This window comes from Chiloscyllium plagiosum, chromosome 5 (genome assembly GCF_004010195.1).
Source record: "Chiloscyllium plagiosum isolate BGI_BamShark_2017 chromosome 5, ASM401019v2, whole genome shotgun sequence".
Lineage (NCBI taxonomy): Eukaryota > Metazoa > Chordata > Chondrichthyes > Orectolobiformes > Hemiscylliidae > Chiloscyllium > Chiloscyllium plagiosum.
Genome location: NC_057714.1, coordinates 56401314 through 56407313, shown reverse-complemented (window position 1 = coordinate 56407313; position 6000 = coordinate 56401314).

Here is a 6000-nt window from a genome sequence, read left to right as displayed (position 1 = left end):
GGATATATGGACATGCTTTTGGGCACCTTCCCAGAAGAGGAGCTACGTTCCAGTTCCCCCCGAAGACTCCTGTGAGGACACTCCTTTCAGCACAACCCTACCTGTCTACCTCAGCTTCTGTGGGTGTTCAAGCTGAGGTAGATGAGCTGCGTGTCATCAGGACATGCTCAGTAGGTTTGGGCTTTCGAGCAAACCAAACTTCCAAGGTGAACAAGCTCCACTATTGGACAAGCTCCCTCCACACCAGCTGCAGAATCCAGAATTGCATGGAGCTGCCGCGGCAGAGAAAGGAATAAGACCCAGAGATGACATGGGTGACACTTCATTATAAATATGTTCTCACATCATAAATATGTGTTCATTTATTTTCATCATTTGTGTGAGCAACTGTTTGTGTATCTCCAACTATAACATTGAAGGTAGAGAGAGCCAAGCAATCCTGATCATTCTCTGATACTCCTCGTCCAAGGTGTGAAATGAGCTGCTCCTGTACCTGCTCCTGTAGGCGATGGGAACTTGGAAGGGGATGGCTACTTTGGTAACTAGGGTCATTCTTTCAAAGTCACAGAACATTGCTTGTCCATCACATCCATTAGTGGGATTGATTTCTGATGCTGCATGATGTGGTAAAATGTGTTGGGGCAAAGGTTTGGACTGCACACGGGTGGGTAAAATTTAAAATTCACATACAGAATGTAGTGCTCATGGGTATGTTTCAGTTTAGTGCTTGGGTATCTGTAATGTCATTGTCCTTTAAATGGCCTCACACTGCACCCTCTCTCACAGAATGGAACAACATTTACCCCAACCACTCTGGGTGTGGTCACAGCCACATAGAGCTCCAGAGTGCACTTGTTTTTCACAGAACGGTGGTTGGTCCTCAGCCAGACAGTCTCAGGCTCAGCCTCTTACACTTGTTGAACTCTCAGCTGTACAAGCTCCTTTCTTTTAATATCCCCTGTCAACCTGATAGGCTTTGAACTTCTCTACTCTAGGCCCTGTGATGAAAAATCCTACATGAATCTTGACAAAAATGATGCCTAGCTGATTTCAGGTAAGATTCAACCCAATAAATTCCATCTGTAGTACTTTTGTCCATGTTGTCTAAATCCATTTTCAAAGGCAATAAGAATAGGAGATGGCCATTCTGCCTGTTGAGCCTGCACTGATATTCGATTACATCATGATTGATTATTTATCCCAACATCACTCATCTGCAACAATTCTTAATCCCTTGTTGTCATTAGTCTCCAGAAATCTGTAGAATTTTAACTTGAACATACTCAGTGATTGATCTTCCACCTCTCTCTGGGGTAACAAATTCTAAAGAATCCTCTCAGCAAAGAAACAACTACTTTAAAAATACTCTCAAAGAACAGTAGCCCAAGAAGGGAAGCAGGTAGTGTTGTAGAAAGGTTATGGTAGTGGTTGGAATGAAGTCAGCTAGGTGGAGTTCATAGAATGTATTCCTGATTAGGGTGGTTAATCTGGTCCAATCAGGGAGTCCTGGCTGACAGATAGAAACAGGAGTGTCTCCAACTCTATTTTGATTTAGTCCCTCCCCTTCACTGTTTTGATCACACAGCACTGCCCTTTGATGTGAAGGGCAGTATTTGTCACTGGCCACCCAGGTGTTTTCCTATCTTCCTGGTGGTGGAAATTGAATAACGATTCGTGCACTTTGTGTCTTTCACTGTGTCTCACACCTGCGTACACACACACCATGGGTGCTGGTGATAAAATAAGCACTACCGTACTTAGGTGGTAGTGTGGGGGTTAAAAAAAAGAAAATAAATGAGACATTAGAGGTAAGAAAAAAAAAAGATAAAAAAAAAGAAACAGGAGTGTCTCCAACTCTATTTTGATTTAGTCCCTACCCTCCCCTTCACTGTTTTGATCACACAGCACTGCCCTTTGATGTGAAGGGCAGTGCTTGTCACTGGCCACCCGGGTGTTTTCCTATCTTCCTGGTGGTGGAATTTGAATAAAGATTCGTGCACTTTGTGTCTTTCACTGTGTCTCACCCCTGCACACACACACCATGGGTGCTGGGGGAAAAAAATAAGCACTACCGCACTTAGGTGGTAGTGTGGGGGTTAAAATAAAAAACAAAAAACAGGAGGGTCTCACTGTTTAAAAAATAAAGAGAAACAGGAGTGTCTCCAACTCTATTTTGATTTAGTCCCTACCCTCCCCTTCACTGTTTTGATCACACAGCACTTCCCTTTGATGTGAAGGGCAGTGCTTGTCACTGGCCACCCGGGTGTTTTCCTATCTTCCTGGTGGTGGAATTTGAATAAAGATTTGTGCACTTTGTGTCTTTCACTGTGTCTCACACCTGCACACACACACACCATGGGTGCTGGAGAAAAAAATAAGCACTACCACACTTAGGTGGTAGTGTGGGGGTAAGAAAAAAGGAAAAAATAAATAAAAACAAAAAAAAATAAACCAGACACTTATAGAGCATTGTCCTTTTATGTGAAGGGCAGAAAAAAAAGAAACAGGAGTGTCAGGGTCAAGTGACTTAGTGGTTTGCTGCGGGTGGGGGTGGGGGGGGGGTTGGTGGGAGAGGGGGATCTGTATTCTAAGAATTGTTTTCATCTAATTGGACTGACTTAAATGTATTTGTTACTGTTACTGTTTTGTGATGATTGAAAGTGGGATTTGAGGTTTGTCCTTATTTCCCTGAAAACTGGTTGAATAGTGGGGTTTGGGGTTTGGCTTTGCTGCTCTTTTCCCTTGTAAATTGCTGTTTCTCTGTATACAGCTGTTAATGTTAATTGTTTATAAAATGTATTGTTTAATAAAATAAAAAAAAGAAACAGGAGAGTCAGAGTTTCTGTTCTCTCAAAGAGCTGGCTCTGAGCAAGTTATTTCAATGTTATGTACTTGGACCTTTAAATAAAGGGTGACTTGGTGATGGGAGTCCGGCCTTCTATGGAAATGGATTAGAAAGTCTGAGTGTTTGGTTTCTTAATGTCCTACAGGAAGGTGAATCTGCCAAGCCTGGCCTACATTTAATTCAAATCCCTCATTATGGGTTTGATTTTAATGCGCAATAACAAACAAAGCCATACAGCTCAGGGAGAAAAGCAGAAAATGTGGAAATGCTCAGCAGTTGGGGAGAAAGAAATAGCCTTAACCTTTTAATTTGAACATGAATCTTCCAAATGGAAATATATGTTAAATGTGACTTTAAAAAAGTAGCTGTTAAAAGTAAATTGACAAAGGGCAATACTCCCAGTTCATTTTAGACAGGTGCATTTCAAGCCTCTAAATACTTCAAAAGGAAATATGTTATCATAGTTTTCAAAGTATGTGACTAAAAGAGCAAAGCCAGGTCAACATAAAAGTTTGATTCAAGCACACTCTTTTTAGGAGGAGCCAGCAGCAGGAGCCGGAGGGAAGAGCCTGTACTGGGGAAGGTTTAAAATCCAGGGTGGGGGGCATTCTCTGGCCTAGTTTCAGGTCAGGCAGATCCCTTTCAGGAGAAGCCAGCAGTCAACCATCTGGGGAAACATCTTGCTGATATCACAGATAGAAAAGGGATGACAGTTTCGGATTGGCCGGTGCTGGTCACCTGGTAGTTTGTATTAAGCTGTTCATTAGTTACAGGTGAGGGCATCTCACTGCACTACACGGTAAGTGTGTCTCAGTTCTGGATGTAGGTTTGCTCGCTGAGCTGGAAGGTTCATTTCCAGCCATTTCGTCATCCTACTAGGTAACATCTTCGGTGAGCCTCAGGCGAAGCACTGCTGAAAACTCCTGTTTTCTATTTATATGTTTGGGTTTCTTTGAGTTGGTGATGTCATTTCCTGTGGTGATGTTATTTCCTGTGGTGAAGTAACTTCCTGTTCCTTTTCTCAGGGTGTGGTAGATGGGGTCTATCTCAATGTGTTTGTTGATAGAGTTCCGGTTGGAATGCCATGTTTCTAGGAATTCTTGTGCATGTCTTTGTTTGTCTTGTCTTAGGATGGATGTGTTGTCCCAATCAAAGTGGTGTCCTTCCTCATCCATATGTAAAGATACTAGTGAGAGAGGGTCATGTCTTTTTGTGGCTCGTTGGTGTTCATGTATCCGAGGTCAAACCAAACAAAGACATGCACGAGAACTCCTAGAAGCATGACATTCCAACCAGAACTCTATCAACACCAGATTGTGTTGCTGGTAGCATACAGACAGAAGGTGTTACAGCTGGCGCATGAACTACCTATAAGGAGGTCACCCAGGGGTACAAAAGACTCAGGCTAAGGTACAAAAACATAATGCACAAGGATGTGGTTAACTTTTGCCGTATGTGTCATTCATGCCAAATGGTAGGCAAGCCATAGGCGGTACTAAAACCAGCACCTTTGTTTCCAATTCCTGCATCTGAAGAACCTTTCATGCGGCCTATAATTAATTGTGTGGGTCCTCTCCTGAGAACTAAAAGTGGGAACCAGTCCTTGTTAATCATAATGGATATGTCTACCAGATTTCCGGAGGCAATTCCAATACGGAGTATTGAAGCAAAAAAAGTGGTAGAGGAGCTAGTAGCTTTCTTCACATGGTATGGGCTACTCAGACAGAGTCATGTGGACCAAAGGTCAAATTTTACTGTGAAGCTGTTTAAGGAGGTTATGGATTGCTTAGGTAAACAGCATTTTAAATTCAATGCGTATCATATTGAATTCCAGGGAACTTTAGAAAGGTGGCATCAGACCTTGAAGACCATGTTGAGAGCAGATTGTCAGGAATACCCGAATGATTGGGATAAAGGTATCCCATTCGTATTGTTTCCCGTTACAGATGCCCCAAATGAATCTACTCAGTTCACTCCCTTTAAGTTTATATTCAGGCATGAAGTGAGATGTCCTTTGAAATTAATCAAAGAAAGATTGACAGGACCAAAGTCGGAGAGCTCGCATTTAGATTATGTATTGGAAGTGAAGGAGAAACTAAATAGAGTAGGTGGGTTAGGTAAACAGGACCTAATCAGGGCACAGTGTAGAATGAAGCAGGTGGCATATAAAAACTCTGAGACAGATGTTTTCTGAGGGGATAACATGTTAGTAATGTTACCAGTGATAGAAGATCCCTTCAAAGCCAGGTTTAGTGGTCCCTATTAAATTGAGAAAAAGATGAGTCAGGTGAATGATCTAGTAAAGATGGAAAAGAGAGGCATTTGGGCACGTTACGTGAATATGCTGAAACTGTATTATACTAGAGAGAAAGAATTAGTTACTGCCTCGTAGATTGGATGTGGATTTTGATGTGCCTCAAAATAGATTAAAATATGAAGGTGGAGTGGGATAGGTTAGTAAGCTATCTGTCTCATGAGCATAGAACACAGTTGAAAGATTTGTTACTGCAGTAAAAAGACATCTATAAGAATCAGATGGAGAGGACTAATGCTACTGTACATGAAGTAGACGTTGGGAATATTGCTCCAATAAAACAACACCCCTATTGGTTTAATCCTTTCAAAGCCAGACAGATCCAGAAGGAGATGGAGGCTATGTTCAACGAGGGCATCATCGAACCAAGCCAGAGCGAGTGGGGTTCACCAACCATCTTAGTTCCCAAACTGGACAGGACTCAATGATTCTGCATGGATTATCGGAAGGTCAACGCCGTTACAAAATCAGACTCAAACCCACTTATTAGATTGAAGGACTGAATCAAGAAAGTTGGACAAGTCAATTACACCTACAAGTTGGACTTAATGTGTGGTTACTGGCAGGTACCTTATCCGAGACGGTGAAAGATATTTCTGCATTTGTAACCCCAAATGGGCTATATCAGTTTAAAGTGATCCCCTTTGGAATGAAGAACACACCCGCCACATTCCAAAGACTCCTGAACAGAGTTGTGGCTGGGTTACCAAACAGTGCAGTCTGCTTGGATGATGTAGGGATCTTTCGTAAGTCCTGGAAACATCACATGGTACAGTTGGCAGAGTTCTTTGAATGGCTACGAGAAGCAAAACTAGTGATAAACCTAAGTAAAACATAATTC